General features: G+C 53.4%; 11 non-coding genes across 11 annotated transcripts; all 11 read left to right on the forward strand.

Moving 5' to 3' along the window:
• Positions 1-207: 207 nt before the first annotated feature.
• On the forward strand, positions 208-326 carry LOC143999431 (5S ribosomal RNA). Its single transcript, XR_013278013.1, has one exon. It is a non-coding gene; the product is annotated as a 5S ribosomal RNA (ribosomal RNA).
• A 1,688-nt stretch (positions 327-2,014) lies between these two features.
• LOC143999444 (5S ribosomal RNA) lies at positions 2,015-2,133 on the forward strand. The gene has a single exon (XR_013278014.1). It is a non-coding gene; the product is annotated as a 5S ribosomal RNA (ribosomal RNA).
• A 1,691-nt stretch (positions 2,134-3,824) lies between these two features.
• Positions 3,825-3,943, forward strand: LOC143999456 (5S ribosomal RNA). The gene has a single exon (XR_013278015.1). It is a non-coding gene; the product is annotated as a 5S ribosomal RNA (ribosomal RNA).
• A 1,688-nt stretch (positions 3,944-5,631) lies between these two features.
• Positions 5,632-5,750, forward strand: LOC143999468 (5S ribosomal RNA). Its single transcript, XR_013278016.1, has one exon. It is a non-coding gene; the product is annotated as a 5S ribosomal RNA (ribosomal RNA).
• A 1,688-nt stretch (positions 5,751-7,438) lies between these two features.
• Positions 7,439-7,557, forward strand: LOC143999481 (5S ribosomal RNA). The gene has a single exon (XR_013278018.1). It is a non-coding gene; the product is annotated as a 5S ribosomal RNA (ribosomal RNA).
• Positions 7,558-9,248: 1,691 nt separating this feature from the next.
• On the forward strand, positions 9,249-9,367 carry LOC143999493 (5S ribosomal RNA). The gene has a single exon (XR_013278019.1). It is a non-coding gene; the product is annotated as a 5S ribosomal RNA (ribosomal RNA).
• A 1,688-nt stretch (positions 9,368-11,055) lies between these two features.
• On the forward strand, positions 11,056-11,174 carry LOC143999505 (5S ribosomal RNA). The gene has a single exon (XR_013278020.1). It is a non-coding gene; the product is annotated as a 5S ribosomal RNA (ribosomal RNA).
• Positions 11,175-12,865: 1,691 nt separating this feature from the next.
• Positions 12,866-12,984, forward strand: LOC143998737 (5S ribosomal RNA). Its single transcript, XR_013277950.1, has one exon. It is a non-coding gene; the product is annotated as a 5S ribosomal RNA (ribosomal RNA).
• A 1,688-nt stretch (positions 12,985-14,672) lies between these two features.
• On the forward strand, positions 14,673-14,791 carry LOC143999518 (5S ribosomal RNA). The gene has a single exon (XR_013278021.1). It is a non-coding gene; the product is annotated as a 5S ribosomal RNA (ribosomal RNA).
• Positions 14,792-16,482: 1,691 nt separating this feature from the next.
• On the forward strand, positions 16,483-16,601 carry LOC143998860 (5S ribosomal RNA). The gene has a single exon (XR_013277961.1). It is a non-coding gene; the product is annotated as a 5S ribosomal RNA (ribosomal RNA).
• A 1,688-nt stretch (positions 16,602-18,289) lies between these two features.
• On the forward strand, positions 18,290-18,408 carry LOC143999530 (5S ribosomal RNA). The gene has a single exon (XR_013278022.1). It is a non-coding gene; the product is annotated as a 5S ribosomal RNA (ribosomal RNA).
• The last annotated feature ends 671 nt before the right edge of the window (positions 18,409-19,079 follow it).

Below are 19,079 nucleotides of genomic sequence, written 5' to 3' on the forward strand. Positions count from 1 at the left end.
GCAGGCAGGAAGAGGTTAAAGAGGGAGCAAAGCAGCAGGAGGCAGGGACGGGCTTGAGGAGAGCAAGCGAGAGGAGAGACGACACGACAAAGTGCGGTGTGCTGCCATGCTTGTGAAAAGGCACAGCTGATTGTAGTAAAGTCAAGGAAAGGCAGAGCCAGGCTGCCGGTGACAAGTACAAGAAGCTTGAAAGAGACCATGAGCTTCGCCTACGGCCACACCACCCTGAATGCGCCCGCTCTCGTCTGATCTCGGAAGCTAAGCAGGGTCGGGCCTGGTTAGTACTTGGATGGGAGACCGCCTGGGAATACCAGGTGCTGTAGGCTTTTGCTTTTCTTCCACCAGGGGTCAGTCACTCTCCCATAATGCCTCTTTTTACATTCACTTTTACCCAAAGCGCTCTCCCTCTCTGCAAGCCCTCCTGCACACCTAGCTCCTACAAAATCACCCCTGCCCAACCAAGCCTACACTTTTTACAAGCCCACTTATACAATCTCACCCCTTCTTTCAAAAATACACTTTCTTCTCTCTACCTCCCTCCCTCAGGAGATTGCCACGCATCCAGTCCCCTATAGCAGCAAAACAACGGCCAGGCGCAACCCCCACCTAGCTAGCCCCCATCCTACATCCTGCTTAGGCTCCACGGCCCAGCCATTTTCCAGCACTCTCCTGAGACCTTTTGGTGCCATCACTCCTGCTCTTTAGTCGCCCTTGCGCCAACACATTCCACAGCGATCTCCAGGCTGGGGGACAGCACGGGAAACACGCACGCCGACTGCCAAAGCCAGAGAGAAGCCACAGAGCCGACCCCTCGTCAAACCGGCACCCTGAAGCGGCTAAGGTGTAGGCAGCAGGTTGCCTACAGGAGCGCGGTTTTAGTTAGCGGCTGCCCCAGGCTTGGAGGGAAAGAGGTAATGCGTGCGCTGCTGGTTTTTTTGGATCTAGCCTACCCACCGGTCATATAAATATAGGGGAAGGCTGCGTTTCGGGTGATCAGGCAGCACTTGCACGAGGCCAACTAGGGTTGCCACCTCATCCCTTTAAACCCAAACACATCTGAATTACACAGGTTCTGAGGCTAATTAAATGCAGATAAGGCAACAAGTGAGTTTAATTACCACCTTAATCAGCCAAAGAATCTGTGCAATTCAGATGCGTTTGGATTTAAAGGGATGAGATGGCAACTCAAAGGCCAATATGAACTGCTACCTTGTAGAGGTAATCCTGGGAAGCCAATCAGTGGTCGTTTGGGTCAGGATATGACCATTGTTCACGTTGAACTGTAATGGGCCAGACTTCTCAGTCAAGTTGCATCAAGTGTTCTAAGCCTTCTCTGAAGTCCTTGAAAGGGGTGCATCATGCATGTTGGTCTCCAGGCCTATTGAAAAGAAGTTGGGTGAGTAAGGCGGCACATGTGGGGTATGGAGCAGCTCTACAGGAAAAGGTCTACCTAGTGGGCAAGTCAAGCAGTTGCTTGACTGCAGCCACTGGTGAGGCATGGTGCCTGTTATAGGTGAGGGGTCCTCCGGTAGCCAGGGGGGTAGATGTACTGGCTTCCTCCCCAGCAGTCAGCTTCCAGTAGCCAACGGAACAGAAGGCAGGTTCTGGAGATCCATGGGCTGGCCACCTGCTAGGAGAGCGAAGGCGTAAACAAGTGCAGGCATAAGGCCCCGCGCTACATGCAACCTGCTGCTCTTCTTCTTCCTGTGGTGCAAAGCCTTGTCAGCGAAAAGGGTTAAAGTCAGGCCAGGGGAAGCCAGAAAGGAGCCGTGGAAGCAAGGCTGAGGATGTGTGTGCGTGAGAAGGTGCAGGCAGGAAGAGGTTAAAGAGGGAGCAAAGCAGCAGGAGGCAGGGACGGGCTTGAGGAGAGCAAGCGAGAGGAGAGACGACACGACAAAGTGCGGTGTGCTGCCATGCTTGTGAAAAGGCACAGCTGATTGTAGTAAAGTCAAGGAAAGGCGGAGCCAGGCTGCCGGTGACAAGTACAAGAAGCTTGAAAGAGACCATGAGCTTCGCCTACGGCCACACCACCCTGAATGCGCCCGCTCTCGTCTGATCTCGGAAGCTAAGCAGGGTCGGGCCTGGTTAGTACTTGGATGGGAGACCGCCTGGGAATACCAGGTGCTGTAGGCTTTTGCTTTTCTTCCACCAGGGGTCAGTCACTCTCCCATAATGCCTCTTTTTACATTCACTTTTACCCAAAGCGCTCTCCCTCTCTGCAAGCCCTCCTGCACACCTAGCTCCTACAAAATCACCCCTGCCCAACCAAGCCTACACTTTTTACAAGCCCACTTATACAATCTCACCCCTTCTTTCAAAAATACACTTTCTTCTCTCTACCTCCCTCCCTCAGGAGATTGCCACGCATCCAGTCCCCTATAGCAGCAAAACAACGGCCAGGCGCAACCCCCACCTAGCTAGCCCCCATCCTACATCCTGCTTAGGCTCCACGGCCCAGCCATTTTCCAGCACTCTCCTGAGACCTTTTGGTGCCATCACTCCTGCTCTTTAGTCGCCCTTGCGCCAACACATTCCACAGCGATCTCCAGGCTGGGGGACAGCACGGGAAACACGCACGCCGACTGCCAAAGCCAGAGAGAAGCCACAGAGCCGACCCCTCGTCAAACCGGCACCCTGAAGCGGCTAAGGTGTAGGCAGCAGGTTGCCTACAGGAGCGCGGTTTTAGTTAGCGGCTGCCCCAGGCTTGGAGGGAAAGAGGTAATGCGTGCGCTGCTGGTTTTTTTGGATCTAGCCTACCCACCGGTCATATAAATATAGGGGAAGGCTGCGTTTCGGGTGATCAGGCAGCACTTGCACGAGGCCAACTAGGGTTGCCACCTCATCCCTTTAAACCCAAACACATCTGAATTACACAGGTTCTGAGGCTAATTAAATGCAGATAAGGCAACAAGTGAGTTTAATTACCACCTTAATCAGCCAAAGAATCTGTGCAATTCAGATGCGTTTGGATTTAAAGGGATGAGATGGCAACTCAAAGGCCAATATGAACTGCTACCTTGTAGAGGTAATCCTGGGAAGCCAATCAGTGGTCGTTTGGGTCAGGATATGACCATTGTTCACGTTGAACTGTAATGGGCCAGACTTCTCAGTCAAGTTGCATCAAGTGTTCTAAGCCTTCTCTGAAGTCCTTGAAAGGGGTGCATCATGCATGTTGGTCTCCAGGCCTATTGAAAAGAAGTTGGGTGAGTAAGGCGGCACATGTGGGGTATGGAGCAGCTCTACAGGAAAAGGTCTACCTAGTGGGCAAGTCAAGCAGTTGCTTGACTGCAGCCACTGGTGAGGCATGGTGCCTGTTATAGGTGAGGGGTCCTCCGGTAGCCAGGGGGGTAGATGTACTGGCTTCCTCCCCAGCAGTCAGCTTCCAGTAGCCAACGGAACAGAAGGCAGGTTCTGGAGATCCATGGGCTGGCCACCTGCTAGGAGAGCGAAGGCGTAAACAAGTGCAGGCATAAGGCCCCGCGCTACATGCAACCTGCTGCTCTTCTTCTTCCTGTGGTGCAAAGCCTTGTCAGCGAAAAGGGTTAAAGTCAGGCCAGGGGAAGCCAGAAAGGAGCCGTGGAAGCAAGGCTGAGGATGTGGTGTGTGCGTGAGAAGGTGCAGGCAGGAAGAGGTTAAAGAGGGAGCAAAGCAGCAGGAGGCAGGGACGGGCTTGAGGAGAGCAAGCGAGAGGAGAGACGACACGACAAAGTGCGGTGTGCTGCCATGCTTGTGAAAAGGCACAGCTGATTGTAGTAAAGTCAAGGAAAGGCAGAGCCAGGCTGCCGGTGACAAGTACAAGAAGCTTGAAAGAGACCATGAGCTTCGCCTACGGCCACACCACCCTGAATGCGCCCGCTCTCGTCTGATCTCGGAAGCTAAGCAGGGTCGGGCCTGGTTAGTACTTGGATGGGAGACCGCCTGGGAATACCAGGTGCTGTAGGCTTTTGCTTTTCTTCCACCAGGGGTCAGTCACTCTCCCATAATGCCTCTTTTTACATTCACTTTTACCCAAAGCGCTCTCCCTCTCTGCAAGCCCTCCTGCACACCTAGCTCCTACAAAATCACCCCTGCCCAACCAAGCCTACACTTTTTACAAGCCCACTTATACAATCTCACCCCTTCTTTCAAAAATACACTTTCTTCTCTCTACCTCCCTCCCTCAGGAGATTGCCACGCATCCAGTCCCCTATAGCAGCAAAACAACGGCCAGGCGCAACCCCCACCTAGCTAGCCCCCATCCTACATCCTGCTTAGGCTCCACGGCCCAGCCATTTTCCAGCACTCTCCTGAGACCTTTTGGTGCCATCACTCCTGCTCTTTAGTCGCCCTTGCGCCAACACATTCCACAGCGATCTCCAGGCTGGGGGACAGCACGGGAAACACGCACGCCGACTGCCAAAGCCAGAGAGAAGCCACAGAGCCGACCCCTCGTCAAACCGGCACCCTGAAGCGGCTAAGGTGTAGGCAGCAGGTTGCCTACAGGAGCGCGGTTTTAGTTAGCGGCTGCCCCAGGCTTGGAGGGAAAGAGGTAATGCGTGCGCTGCTGGTTTTTTTGGATCTAGCCTACCCACCGGTCATATAAATATAGGGGAAGGCTGCGTTTCGGGTGATCAGGCAGCACTTGCACGAGGCCAACTAGGGTTGCCACCTCATCCCTTTAAACCCAAACACATCTGAATTACACAGGTTCTGAGGCTAATTAAATGCAGATAAGGCAACAAGTGAGTTTAATTACCACCTTAATCAGCCAAAGAATCTGTGCAATTCAGATGCGTTTGGATTTAAAGGGATGAGATGGCAACTCAAAGGCCAATATGAACTGCTACCTTGTAGAGGTAATCCTGGGAAGCCAATCAGTGGTCGTTTGGGTCAGGATATGACCATTGTTCACGTTGAACTGTAATGGGCCAGACTTCTCAGTCAAGTTGCATCAAGTGTTCTAAGCCTTCTCTGAAGTCCTTGAAAGGGGTGCATCATGCATGTTGGTCTCCAGGCCTATTGAAAAGAAGTTGGGTGAGTAAGGCGGCACATGTGGGGTATGGAGCAGCTCTACAGGAAAAGGTCTACCTAGTGGGCAAGTCAAGCAGTTGCTTGACTGCAGCCACTGGTGAGGCATGGTGCCTGTTATAGGTGAGGGGTCCTCCGGTAGCCAGGGGGGTAGATGTACTGGCTTCCTCCCCAGCAGTCAGCTTCCAGTAGCCAACGGAACAGAAGGCAGGTTCTGGAGATCCATGGGCTGGCCACCTGCTAGGAGAGCGAAGGCGTAAACAAGTGCAGGCATAAGGCCCCGCGCTACATGCAACCTGCTGCTCTTCTTCTTCCTGTGGTGCAAAGCCTTGTCAGCGAAAAGGGTTAAAGTCAGGCCAGGGGAAGCCAGAAAGGAGCCGTGGAAGCAAGGCTGAGGATGTGTGTGCGTGAGAAGGTGCAGGCAGGAAGAGGTTAAAGAGGGAGCAAAGCAGCAGGAGGCAGGGACGGGCTTGAGGAGAGCAAGCGAGAGGAGAGACGACACGACAAAGTGCGGTGTGCTGCCATGCTTGTGAAAAGGCACAGCTGATTGTAGTAAAGTCAAGGAAAGGCGGAGCCAGGCTGCCGGTGACAAGTACAAGAAGCTTGAAAGAGACCATGAGCTTCGCCTACGGCCACACCACCCTGAATGCGCCCGCTCTCGTCTGATCTCGGAAGCTAAGCAGGGTCGGGCCTGGTTAGTACTTGGATGGGAGACCGCCTGGGAATACCAGGTGCTGTAGGCTTTTGCTTTTCTTCCACCAGGGGTCAGTCACTCTCCCATAATGCCTCTTTTTACATTCACTTTTACCCAAAGCGCTCTCCCTCTCTGCAAGCCCTCCTGCACACCTAGCTCCTACAAAATCACCCCTGCCCAACCAAGCCTACACTTTTTACAAGCCCACTTATACAATCTCACCCCTTCTTTCAAAAATACACTTTCTTCTCTCTACCTCCCTCCCTCAGGAGATTGCCACGCATCCAGTCCCCTATAGCAGCAAAACAACGGCCAGGCGCAACCCCCACCTAGCTAGCCCCCATCCTACATCCTGCTTAGGCTCCACGGCCCAGCCATTTTCCAGCACTCTCCTGAGACCTTTTGGTGCCATCACTCCTGCTCTTTAGTCGCCCTTGCGCCAACACATTCCACAGCGATCTCCAGGCTGGGGGACAGCACGGGAAACACGCACGCCGACTGCCAAAGCCAGAGAGAAGCCACAGAGCCGACCCCTCGTCAAACCGGCACCCTGAAGCGGCTAAGGTGTAGGCAGCAGGTTGCCTACAGGAGCGCGGTTTTAGTTAGCGGCTGCCCCAGGCTTGGAGGGAAAGAGGTAATGCGTGCGCTGCTGGTTTTTTTGGATCTAGCCTACCCACCGGTCATATAAATATAGGGGAAGGCTGCGTTTCGGGTGATCAGGCAGCACTTGCACGAGGCCAACTAGGGTTGCCACCTCATCCCTTTAAACCCAAACACATCTGAATTACACAGGTTCTGAGGCTAATTAAATGCAGATAAGGCAACAAGTGAGTTTAATTACCACCTTAATCAGCCAAAGAATCTGTGCAATTCAGATGCGTTTGGATTTAAAGGGATGAGATGGCAACTCAAAGGCCAATATGAACTGCTACCTTGTAGAGGTAATCCTGGGAAGCCAATCAGTGGTCGTTTGGGTCAGGATATGACCATTGTTCACGTTGAACTGTAATGGGCCAGACTTCTCAGTCAAGTTGCATCAAGTGTTCTAAGCCTTCTCTGAAGTCCTTGAAAGGGGTGCATCATGCATGTTGGTCTCCAGGCCTATTGAAAAGAAGTTGGGTGAGTAAGGCGGCACATGTGGGGTATGGAGCAGCTCTACAGGAAAAGGTCTACCTAGTGGGCAAGTCAAGCAGTTGCTTGACTGCAGCCACTGGTGAGGCATGGTGCCTGTTATAGGTGAGGGGTCCTCCGGTAGCCAGGGGGGTAGATGTACTGGCTTCCTCCCCAGCAGTCAGCTTCCAGTAGCCAACGGAACAGAAGGCAGGTTCTGGAGATCCATGGGCTGGCCACCTGCTAGGAGAGCGAAGGCGTAAACAAGTGCAGGCATAAGGCCCCGCGCTACATGCAACCTGCTGCTCTTCTTCTTCCTGTGGTGCAAAGCCTTGTCAGCGAAAAGGGTTAAAGTCAGGCCAGGGGAAGCCAGAAAGGAGCCGTGGAAGCAAGGCTGAGGATGTGTGTGCGTGAGAAGGTGCAGGCAGGAAGAGGTTAAAGAGGGAGCAAAGCAGCAGGAGGCAGGGACGGGCTTGAGGAGAGCAAGCGAGAGGAGAGACGACACGACAAAGTGCGGTGTGCTGCCATGCTTGTGAAAAGGCACAGCTGATTGTAGTAAAGTCAAGGAAAGGCGGAGCCAGGCTGCCGGTGACAAGTACAAGAAGCTTGAAAGAGACCATGAGCTTCGCCTACGGCCACACCACCCTGAATGCGCCCGCTCTCGTCTGATCTCGGAAGCTAAGCAGGGTCGGGCCTGGTTAGTACTTGGATGGGAGACCGCCTGGGAATACCAGGTGCTGTAGGCTTTTGCTTTTCTTCCACCAGGGGTCAGTCACTCTCCCATAATGCCTCTTTTTACATTCACTTTTACCCAAAGCGCTCTCCCTCTCTGCAAGCCCTCCTGCACACCTAGCTCCTACAAAATCACCCCTGCCCAACCAAGCCTACACTTTTTACAAGCCCACTTATACAATCTCACCCCTTCTTTCAAAAATACACTTTCTTCTCTCTACCTCCCTCCCTCAGGAGATTGCCACGCATCCAGTCCCCTATAGCAGCAAAACAACGGCCAGGCGCAACCCCCACCTAGCTAGCCCCCATCCTACATCCTGCTTAGGCTCCACGGCCCAGCCATTTTCCAGCACTCTCCTGAGACCTTTTGGTGCCATCACTCCTGCTCTTTAGTCGCCCTTGCGCCAACACATTCCACAGCGATCTCCAGGCTGGGGGACAGCACGGGAAACACGCACGCCGACTGCCAAAGCCAGAGAGAAGCCACAGAGCCGACCCCTCGTCAAACCGGCACCCTGAAGCGGCTAAGGTGTAGGCAGCAGGTTGCCTACAGGAGCGCGGTTTTAGTTAGCGGCTGCCCCAGGCTTGGAGGGAAAGAGGTAATGCGTGCGCTGCTGGTTTTTTTGGATCTAGCCTACCCACCGGTCATATAAATATAGGGGAAGGCTGCGTTTCGGGTGATCAGGCAGCACTTGCACGAGGCCAACTAGGGTTGCCACCTCATCCCTTTAAACCCAAACACATCTGAATTACACAGGTTCTGAGGCTAATTAAATGCAGATAAGGCAACAAGTGAGTTTAATTACCACCTTAATCAGCCAAAGAATCTGTGCAATTCAGATGCGTTTGGATTTAAAGGGATGAGATGGCAACTCAAAGGCCAATATGAACTGCTACCTTGTAGAGGTAATCCTGGGAAGCCAATCAGTGGTCGTTTGGGTCAGGATATGACCATTGTTCACGTTGAACTGTAATGGGCCAGACTTCTCAGTCAAGTTGCATCAAGTGTTCTAAGCCTTCTCTGAAGTCCTTGAAAGGGGTGCATCATGCATGTTGGTCTCCAGGCCTATTGAAAAGAAGTTGGGTGAGTAAGGCGGCACATGTGGGGTATGGAGCAGCTCTACAGGAAAAGGTCTACCTAGTGGGCAAGTCAAGCAGTTGCTTGACTGCAGCCACTGGTGAGGCATGGTGCCTGTTATAGGTGAGGGGTCCTCCGGTAGCCAGGGGGGTAGATGTACTGGCTTCCTCCCCAGCAGTCAGCTTCCAGTAGCCAACGGAACAGAAGGCAGGTTCTGGAGATCCATGGGCTGGCCACCTGCTAGGAGAGCGAAGGCGTAAACAAGTGCAGGCATAAGGCCCCGCGCTACATGCAACCTGCTGCTCTTCTTCTTCCTGTGGTGCAAAGCCTTGTCAGCGAAAAGGGTTAAAGTCAGGCCAGGGGAAGCCAGAAAGGAGCCGTGGAAGCAAGGCTGAGGATGTGGTGTGTGCGTGAGAAGGTGCAGGCAGGAAGAGGTTAAAGAGGGAGCAAAGCAGCAGGAGGCAGGGACGGGCTTGAGGAGAGCAAGCGAGAGGAGAGACGACACGACAAAGTGCGGTGTGCTGCCATGCTTGTGAAAAGGCACAGCTGATTGTAGTAAAGTCAAGGAAAGGCAGAGCCAGGCTGCCGGTGACAAGTACAAGAAGCTTGAAAGAGACCATGAGCTTCGCCTACGGCCACACCACCCTGAATGCGCCCGCTCTCGTCTGATCTCGGAAGCTAAGCAGGGTCGGGCCTGGTTAGTACTTGGATGGGAGACCGCCTGGGAATACCAGGTGCTGTAGGCTTTTGCTTTTCTTCCACCAGGGGTCAGTCACTCTCCCATAATGCCTCTTTTTACATTCACTTTTACCCAAAGCGCTCTCCCTCTCTGCAAGCCCTCCTGCACACCTAGCTCCTACAAAATCACCCCTGCCCAACCAAGCCTACACTTTTTACAAGCCCACTTATACAATCTCACCCCTTCTTTCAAAAATACACTTTCTTCTCTCTACCTCCCTCCCTCAGGAGATTGCCACGCATCCAGTCCCCTATAGCAGCAAAACAACGGCCAGGCGCAACCCCCACCTAGCTAGCCCCCATCCTACATCCTGCTTAGGCTCCACGGCCCAGCCATTTTCCAGCACTCTCCTGAGACCTTTTGGTGCCATCACTCCTGCTCTTTAGTCGCCCTTGCGCCAACACATTCCACAGCGATCTCCAGGCTGGGGGACAGCACGGGAAACACGCACGCCGACTGCCAAAGCCAGAGAGAAGCCACAGAGCCGACCCCTCGTCAAACCGGCACCCTGAAGCGGCTAAGGTGTAGGCAGCAGGTTGCCTACAGGAGCGCGGTTTTAGTTAGCGGCTGCCCCAGGCTTGGAGGGAAAGAGGTAATGCGTGCGCTGCTGGTTTTTTTGGATCTAGCCTACCCACCGGTCATATAAATATAGGGGAAGGCTGCGTTTCGGGTGATCAGGCAGCACTTGCACGAGGCCAACTAGGGTTGCCACCTCATCCCTTTAAACCCAAACACATCTGAATTACACAGGTTCTGAGGCTAATTAAATGCAGATAAGGCAACAAGTGAGTTTAATTACCACCTTAATCAGCCAAAGAATCTGTGCAATTCAGATGCGTTTGGATTTAAAGGGATGAGATGGCAACTCAAAGGCCAATATGAACTGCTACCTTGTAGAGGTAATCCTGGGAAGCCAATCAGTGGTCGTTTGGGTCAGGATATGACCATTGTTCACGTTGAACTGTAATGGGCCAGACTTCTCAGTCAAGTTGCATCAAGTGTTCTAAGCCTTCTCTGAAGTCCTTGAAAGGGGTGCATCATGCATGTTGGTCTCCAGGCCTATTGAAAAGAAGTTGGGTGAGTAAGGCGGCACATGTGGGGTATGGAGCAGCTCTACAGGAAAAGGTCTACCTAGTGGGCAAGTCAAGCAGTTGCTTGACTGCAGCCACTGGTGAGGCATGGTGCCTGTTATAGGTGAGGGGTCCTCCGGTAGCCAGGGGGGTAGATGTACTGGCTTCCTCCCCAGCAGTCAGCTTCCAGTAGCCAACGGAACAGAAGGCAGGTTCTGGAGATCCATGGGCTGGCCACCTGCTAGGAGAGCGAAGGCGTAAACAAGTGCAGGCATAAGGCCCCGCGCTACATGCAACCTGCTGCTCTTCTTCTTCCTGTGGTGCAAAGCCTTGTCAGCGAAAAGGGTTAAAGTCAGGCCAGGGGAAGCCAGAAAGGAGCCGTGGAAGCAAGGCTGAGGATGTGTGTGCGTGAGAAGGTGCAGGCAGGAAGAGGTTAAAGAGGGAGCAAAGCAGCAGGAGGCAGGGACGGGCTTGAGGAGAGCAAGCGAGAGGAGAGACGACACGACAAAGTGCGGTGTGCTGCCATGCTTGTGAAAAGGCACAGCTGATTGTAGTAAAGTCAAGGAAAGGCGGAGCCAGGCTGCCGGTGACAAGTACAAGAAGCTTGAAAGAGACCATGAGCTTCGCCTACGGCCACACCACCCTGAATGCGCCCGCTCTCGTCTGATCTCGGAAGCTAAGCAGGGTCGGGCCTGGTTAGTACTTGGATGGGAGACCGCCTGGGAATACCAGGTGCTGTAGGCTTTTGCTTTTCTTCCACCAGGGGTCAGTCACTCTCCCATAATGCCTCTTTTTACATTCACTTTTACCCAAAGCGCTCTCCCTCTCTGCAAGCCCTCCTGCACACCTAGCTCCTACAAAATCACCCCTGCCCAACCAAGCCTACACTTTTTACAAGCCCACTTATACAATCTCACCCCTTCTTTCAAAAATACACTTTCTTCTCTCTACCTCCCTCCCTCAGGAGATTGCCACGCATCCAGTCCCCTATAGCAGCAAAACAACGGCCAGGCGCAACCCCCACCTAGCTAGCCCCCATCCTACATCCTGCTTAGGCTCCACGGCCCAGCCATTTTCCAGCACTCTCCTGAGACCTTTTGGTGCCATCACTCCTGCTCTTTAGTCGCCCTTGCGCCAACACATTCCACAGCGATCTCCAGGCTGGGGGACAGCAGGGGAAACACGCACGCCGACTGCCAAAGCCAGAGAGAAGCCACAGAGCCGACCCCTCGTCAAACCGGCACCCTGAAGCGGCTAAGGTGTAGGCAGCAGGTTGCCTACAGGAGCGCGGTTTTAGTTAGCGGCTGCCCCAGGCTTGGAGGGAAAGAGGTAATGCGTGCGCTGCTGGTTTTTTTGGATCTAGCCTACCCACCGGTCATATAAATATAGGGGAAGGCTGCGTTTCGGGTGATCAGGCAGCACTTGCACGAGGCCAACTAGGGTTGCCACCTCATCCCTTTAAACCCAAACACATCTGAATTACACAGGTTCTGAGGCTAATTAAATGCAGATAAGGCAACAAGTGAGTTTAATTACCACCTTAATCAGCCAAAGAATCTGTGCAATTCAGATGCGTTTGGATTTAAAGGGATGAGATGGCAACTCAAAGGCCAATATGAACTGCTACCTTGTAGAGGTAATCCTGGGAAGCCAATCAGTGGTCGTTTGGGTCAGGATATGACCATTGTTCACGTTGAACTGTAATGGGCCAGACTTCTCAGTCAAGTTGCATCAAGTGTTCTAAGCCTTCTCTGAAGTCCTTGAAAGGGGTGCATCATGCATGTTGGTCTCCAGGCCTATTGAAAAGAAGTTGGGTGAGTAAGGCGGCACATGTGGGGTATGGAGCAGCTCTACAGGAAAAGGTCTACCTAGTGGGCAAGTCAAGCAGTTGCTTGACTGCAGCCACTGGTGAGGCATGGTGCCTGTTATAGGTGAGGGGTCCTCCGGTAGCCAGGGGGGTAGATGTACTGGCTTCCTCCCCAGCAGTCAGCTTCCAGTAGCCAACGGAACAGAAGGCAGGTTCTGGAGATCCATGGGCTGGCCACCTGCTAGGAGAGCGAAGGCGTAAACAAGTGCAGGCATAAGGCCCCGCGCTACATGCAACCTGCTGCTCTTCTTCTTCCTGTGGTGCAAAGCCTTGTCAGCGAAAAGGGTTAAAGTCAGGCCAGGGGAAGCCAGAAAGGAGCCGTGGAAGCAAGGCTGAGGATGTGGTGTGTGCGTGAGAAGGTGCAGGCAGGAAGAGGTTAAAGAGGGAGCAAAGCAGCAGGAGGCAGGGACGGGCTTGAGGAGAGCAAGCGAGAGGAGAGACGACACGACAAAGTGCGGTGTGCTGCCATGCTTGTGAAAAGGCACAGCTGATTGTAGTAAAGTCAAGGAAAGGCGGAGCCAGGCTGCCGGTGACAAGTACAAGAAGCTTGAAAGAGACCATGAGCTTCGCCTACGGCCACACCACCCTGAATGCGCCCGCTCTCGTCTGATCTCGGAAGTTAAGCAGGGTCGGGCCTGGTTAGTACTTGGATGGGAGACCGCCTGGGAATACCAGGTGCTGTAGGCTTTTGCTTTTCTTCCACCAGGGGTCAGTCACTCTCCCATAATGCCTCTTTTTACATTCACTTTTACCCAAAGCGCTCTCCCTCTCTGCAAGCCCTCCTGCACACCTAGCTCCTACAAAATCACCCCTGCCCAACCAAGCCTACACTTTTTACAAGCCCACTTATACAATCTCACCCCTTCTTTCAAAAATACACTTTCTTCTCTCTACCTCCCTCCCTCAGGAGATTGCCACGCATCCAGTCCCCTATAGCAGCAAAACAACGGCCAGGCGCAACCCCCACCTAGCTAGCCCCCATCCTACATCCTGCTTAGGCTCCACGGCCCAGCCATTTTCCAGCACTCTCCTGAGACCTTTTGGTGCCATCACTCCTGCTCTTTAGTCGCCCTTGCGCCAACACATTCCACAGCGATCTCCAGGCTGGGGGACAGCAGGGGAAACACGCACGCCGACTGCCAAAGCCAGAGAGAAGCCACAGAGCCGACCCCTCGTCAAACCGGCACCCTGAAGCGGCTAAGGTGTAGGCAGCAGGTTGCCTACAGGAGCGCGGTTTTAGTTAGCGGCTGCCCCAGGCTTGGAGGGAAAGAGGTAATGCGTGCGCTGCTGGTTTTTTTGGATCTAGCCTACCCACCGGTCATATAAATATAGGGGAAGGCTGCGTTTCGGGTGATCAGGCAGCACTTGCACGAGGCCAACTAGGGTTGCCACCTCATCCCTTTAAACCCAAACACATCTGAATTACACAGGTTCTGAGGCTAATTAAATGCAGATAAGGCAACAAGTGAGTTTAATTACCACCTTAATCAGCCAAAGAATCTGTGCAATTCAGATGCGTTTGGATTTAAAGGGATGAGATGGCAACTGAAAGGCCAATATGAACTGCTACCTTGTAGAGGTAATCCTGGGAAGCCAATCAGTGGTCGTTTGGGTCAGGATATGACCATTGTTCACGTTGAACTGTAATGGGCCAGACTTCTCAGTCAAGTTGCATCAAGTGTTCTAAGCCTTCTCTGAAGTCCTTGAAAGGGGTGCATCATGCATGTTGGTCTCCAGGCCTATTGAAAAGAAGTTGGCTGAGTAAGGCGGCACATGTGGGGTATGGAGCAGCTCTACAGGAAAAGGTCTACCTAGTGGGCAAGTCAAGCAGTTGCTTGACTGCAGCCACTGGTGAGGCATGGTGCCTGTTATAGGTGAGGGGTCCTCCGGTAGCCAGGGGGGTAGATGTACTGGCTTCCTCCCCAGCAGTCAGCTTCCAGTAGCCAACGGAACAGAAGGCAGGTTCTGGAGATCCATGGGCTGGCCACCTGCTAGGAGAGCGAAGGCGTAAACAAGTGCAGGCATAAGGCCCCGCGCTACATGCAACCTGCTGCTCTTCTTCTTCCTGTGGTGCAAAGCCTTGTCAGCGAAAAGGGTTAAAGTCAGGCCAGGGGAAGCCAGAAAGGAGCCGTGGAAGCAAGGCTGAGGATGTGTGTGCGTGAGAAGGTGCAGGCAGGAAGAGGTTAAAGAGGGAGCAAAGCAGCAGGAGGCAGGGACGGGCTTGAGGAGAGCAAGCGAGAGGAGAGACGACACGACAAAGTGCGGTGTGCTGCCATGCTTGTGAAAAGGCACAGCTGATTGTAGTAAAGTCAAGGAAAGGCGGAGCCAGGCTGCCGGTGACAAGTACAAGAAGCTTGAAAGAGACCATGAGCTTCGCCTACGGCCACACCACCCTGAATGCGCCCGCTCTCGTCTGATCTCGGAAGCTAAGCAGGGTCGGGCCTGGTTAGTACTTGGATGGGAGACCGCCTGGGAATACCAGGTGCTGTAGGCTTTTGCTTTTCTTCCACCAGGGGTCAGTCACTCTCCCATAATGCCTCTTTTTACATTCACTTTTACCCAAAGCGCTCTCCCTCTCTGCAAGCCCTCCTGCACACCTAGCTCCTACAAAATCACCCCTGCCCAACCAAGCCTACACTTTTTACAAGCCCACTTATACAATCTCACCCCTTCTTTCAAAAATACACTTTCTTCTCTCTACCTCCCTCCCTCAGGAGATTCCCACGCATCCAGTCCCCTATAGCAGCAAAACAACGGCCAGGCGCAACCCCCACCTAGCTAGCCCCCATCCTACATCCTGCTTAGGCTCCACGGCCCAGCCATTTTCCAGCACTCTCCTGAGACCTTTTGGTGCCATCACTCCTGCTCTTTAGTCGCCCTTGCGCCAACACATTCCACAGCGATCTCCAGGCTGGGGGACAGCAGGGGAAACACGCACGCCGACTGCCAAAGCCAGAGAGAAGCCACAGAGCCGACCCCTCGTCAAACCGGCACCCTGAAGCGGCTAAGGTGTAGGCAGCAGGTTGCCTACAGGAGCGCGGTTTTAGTTAGCGGCTGCCCCAGGCTTGGAGGGAAAGAGGTAATGCGTGCGCTGCTGGTTTTTTTGGATCTAGCCTACCCACCGGTCATATAAATATAGGGGAAGGCTGCGTTTCGGGTGATCAGGCAGCACTTGCACGAGGCCAACTAGGGTTGCCACCTCATCCCTTTAAACCCAAACACATCTGAATTACACAGGTTCTGAGGCTAATTAAATGCAGATAAGGCAACAAGTGAGTTTAATTACCACCTTAATCAGCCAAAGAATCTGTGCAATTCAGATGCGTTTGGATTTAAAGGGATGAGATGGCAACTCAAAGGCCAATATGAACTGCTACCTTGTAGAGGTAATCCTGGGAAGCCAATCAGTGGTCGTTTGGGTCAGGATATGACCATTGTTCACGTTGAACTGTAATGGGCCAGACTTCTCAGTCAAGTTGCATCAAGTGTTCTAAGCCTTCTCTGAAGTCCTTGAAAGGGGTGCATCATGCATGTTGGTCTCCAGGCCTATTGAAAAGAAGTTGGGTGAGTAAGGCGGCACATGTGGGGTATGGAGCAGCTCTACAGGAAAAGGTCTACCTAGTGGGCAAGTCAAGCAGTTGCTTGACTGCAGCCACTGGTGAGGCATGGTGCCTGTTATAGGTGAGGGGTCCTCCGGTAGCCAGGGGGGTAGATGTACTGGCTTCCTCCCCAGCAGTCAGCTTCCAGTAGCCAACGGAACAGAAGGCAGGTTCTGGAGATCCATGGGCTGGCCACCTGCTAGGAGAGCGAAGGCGTAAACAAGTGCAGGCATAAGGCCCCGCGCTACATGCAACCTGCTGCTCTTCTTCTTCCTGTGGTGCAAAGCCTTGTCAGCGAAAAGGGTTAAAGTCAGGCCAGGGGAAGCCAGAAAGGAGCCGTGGAAGCAAGGCTGAGGATGTGGTGTGTGCGTGAGAAGGTGCAGGCAGGAAGAGGTTAAAGAGGGAGCAAAGCAGCAGGAGGCAGGGACGGGCTTGAGGAGAGCAAGCGAGAGGAGAGACGACACGACAAAGTGCGGTGTGCTGCCATGCTTGTGAAAAGGCACAGCTGATTGTAGTAAAGTCAAGGAAAGGCGGAGCCAGGCTGCCGGTGACAAGTACAAGAAGCTTGAAAGAGACCATGAGCTTCGCCTACGGCCACACCACCCTGAATGCGCCCGCTCTCGTCTGATCTCGGAAGTTAAGCAGGGTCGGGCCTGGTTAGTACTTGGATGGGAGACCGCCTGGGAATACCAGGTGCTGTAGGCTTTTGCTTTTCTTCCACCAGGGGTCAGTCACTCTCCCATAATGCCTCTTTTTACATTCACTTTTACCCAAAGCGCTCTCCCTCTCTGCAAGCCCTCCTGCACACCTAGCTCCTACAAAATCACCCCTGCCCAACCAAGCCTACACTTTTTACAAGCCCACTTATACAATCTCACCCCTTCTTTCAAAAATACACTTTCTTCTCTCTACCTCCCTCCCTCAGGAGATTGCCACGCATCCAGTCCCCTATAGCAGCAAAACAACGGCCAGGCGCAACCCCCACCTAGCTAGCCCCCATCCTACATCCTGCTTAGGCTCCACGGCCCAGCCATTTTCCAGCACTCTCCTGAGACCTTTTGGTGCCATCACTCCTGCTCTTTAGTCGCCCTTGCGCCAACACATTCCACAGCGATCTCCAGGCTGGGGGACAGCAGGGGAAACACGCACGCCGACTGCCAAAGCCAGAGAGAAGCCACAGAGCCGACCCCTCGTCAAACCGGCACCCTGAAGCGGCTAAGGTGTAGGCAGCAGGTTGCCTACAGGAGCGCGGTTTTAGTTAGCGGCTGCCCCAGGCTTGGAGGGAAAGAGGTAATGCGTGCGCTGCTGGTTTTTTTGGATCTAGCCTACCCACCGGTCATATAAATATAGGGGAAGGCTGCGTTTCGGGTGATCAGGCAGCACTTGCACGAGGCCAACTAGGGTTGCCACCTCATCCCTTTAAACCCAAACACATCTGAATTACACAGGTTCTGAGGCTAATTAAATGCAGATAAGGCAACAAGTGAGTTTAATTACCACCTTAATCAGCCAAAGAATCTGTGCAATTCAGATGCGTTTGGATTTAAAGGGATGAGATGGCAACTGAAAGGCCAATATGAACTGCTACCTTGTAGAGGTAATCCTGGGAAGCCAATCAGTGGTCGTTTGGGTCAGGATATGACCATTGTTCACGTTGAACTGTAATGGGCCAGACTTCTCAGTCAAGTTGCATCAAGTGTTCTAAGCCTTCTCTGAAGTCCTTGAAAGGGGTGCATCATGCATGTTGGTCTCCAGGCCTATTGAAAAGAAGTTGGCTGAGTAAGGCGGCACATGTGGGGTATGGAGCAGCTCTACAGGAAAAGGTCTACCTAGTGGGCAAGTCAAGCAGTTGCTTGACTGCAGCCACTGGTGAGGCATGGTGCCTGTTATAGGTGAGGGGTCCTCCGGTAGCCAGGGGGGTAGATGTACTGGCTTCCTCCCCAGCAGTCAGCTTCCAGTAGCCAACGGAACAGAAGGCAGGTTCTGGAGATCCATGGGCTGGCCACCTGCTAGGAGAGCGAAGGCGTAAACAAGTGCAGGCATAAGGCCCCGCGCTACATGCAACCTGCTGCTCTTCTTCTTCCTGTGGTGCAAAGCCTTGTCAGCGAAAAGGGTTAAAGTCAGGCCAGGGGAAGCCAGAAAGGAGCCGTGGAAGCAAGGCTGAGGATGTGTGTGCGTGAGAAGGTGCAGGCAGGAAGAGGTTAAAGAGGGAGCAAAGCAGCAGGAGGCAGGGACGGGCTTGAGGAGAGCAAGCGAGAGGAGAGACGACACGACAAAGTGCGGTGTGCTGCCATGCTTGTGAAAAGGCACAGCTGATTGTAGTAAAGTCAAGGAAAGGCGGAGCCAGGCTGCCGGTGACAAGTACAAGAAGCTTGAAAGAGACCATGAGCTTCGCCTACGGCCACACCACCCTGAATGCGCCCGCTCTCGTCTGATCTCGGAAGCTAAGCAGGGTCGGGCCTGGTTAGTACTTGGATGGGAGACCGCCTGGGAATACCAGGTGCTGTAGGCTTTTGCTTTTCTTCCACCAGGGGTCAGTCACTCTCCCATAATGCCTCTTTTTACATTCACTTTTACCCAAAGCGCTCTCCCTCTCTGCAAGCCCTCCTGCACACCTAGCTCCTACAAAATCACCCCTGCCCAACCAAGCCTACACTTTTTACAAGCCCACTTATACAATCTCACCCCTTCTTTCAAAAATACACTTTCTTCTCTCTACCTCCCTCCCTCAGGAGATTCCCACGCATCCAGTCCCCTATAGCAGCAAAACAACGGCCAGGCGCAACCCCCACCTAGCTAGCCCCCATCCTACATCCTGCTTAGGCTCCACGGCCCAGCCATTTTCCAGCACTCTCCTGAGACCTTTTGGTGCCATCACTCCTGCTCTTTAGTCGCCCTTGCGCCAACACATTCCACAGCGATCTCCAGGCTGGGGGACAGCAGGGGAAACACGCACGCCGACTGCCAAAGCCAGAGAGAAGCCACAGAGCCGACCCCTCGTCAAACCGGCACCCTGAAGCGGCTAAGGTGTAGGCAGCAGGTTGCCTACAGGAGCGCGGTTTTAGTTAGCGGCTGCCCCAGGCTTGGAGGGAAAGAGGTAATGCGTGCGCTGCTGGTTTTTTTGGATCTAGCCTACCCACCGGTCATATAAATATAGGGGAAGGCTGCGTTTCGGGTGATCAG

Source organism: Lithobates pipiens, unplaced genomic scaffold, assembly GCF_037356315.1.
Source record: "Lithobates pipiens isolate NorthernLeopardFrog02 unplaced genomic scaffold, aLitPip1_a1.2 Scaffold_19, whole genome shotgun sequence".
Classification (NCBI taxonomy): Eukaryota; Metazoa; Chordata; class Amphibia; order Anura; family Ranidae; genus Lithobates; species Lithobates pipiens.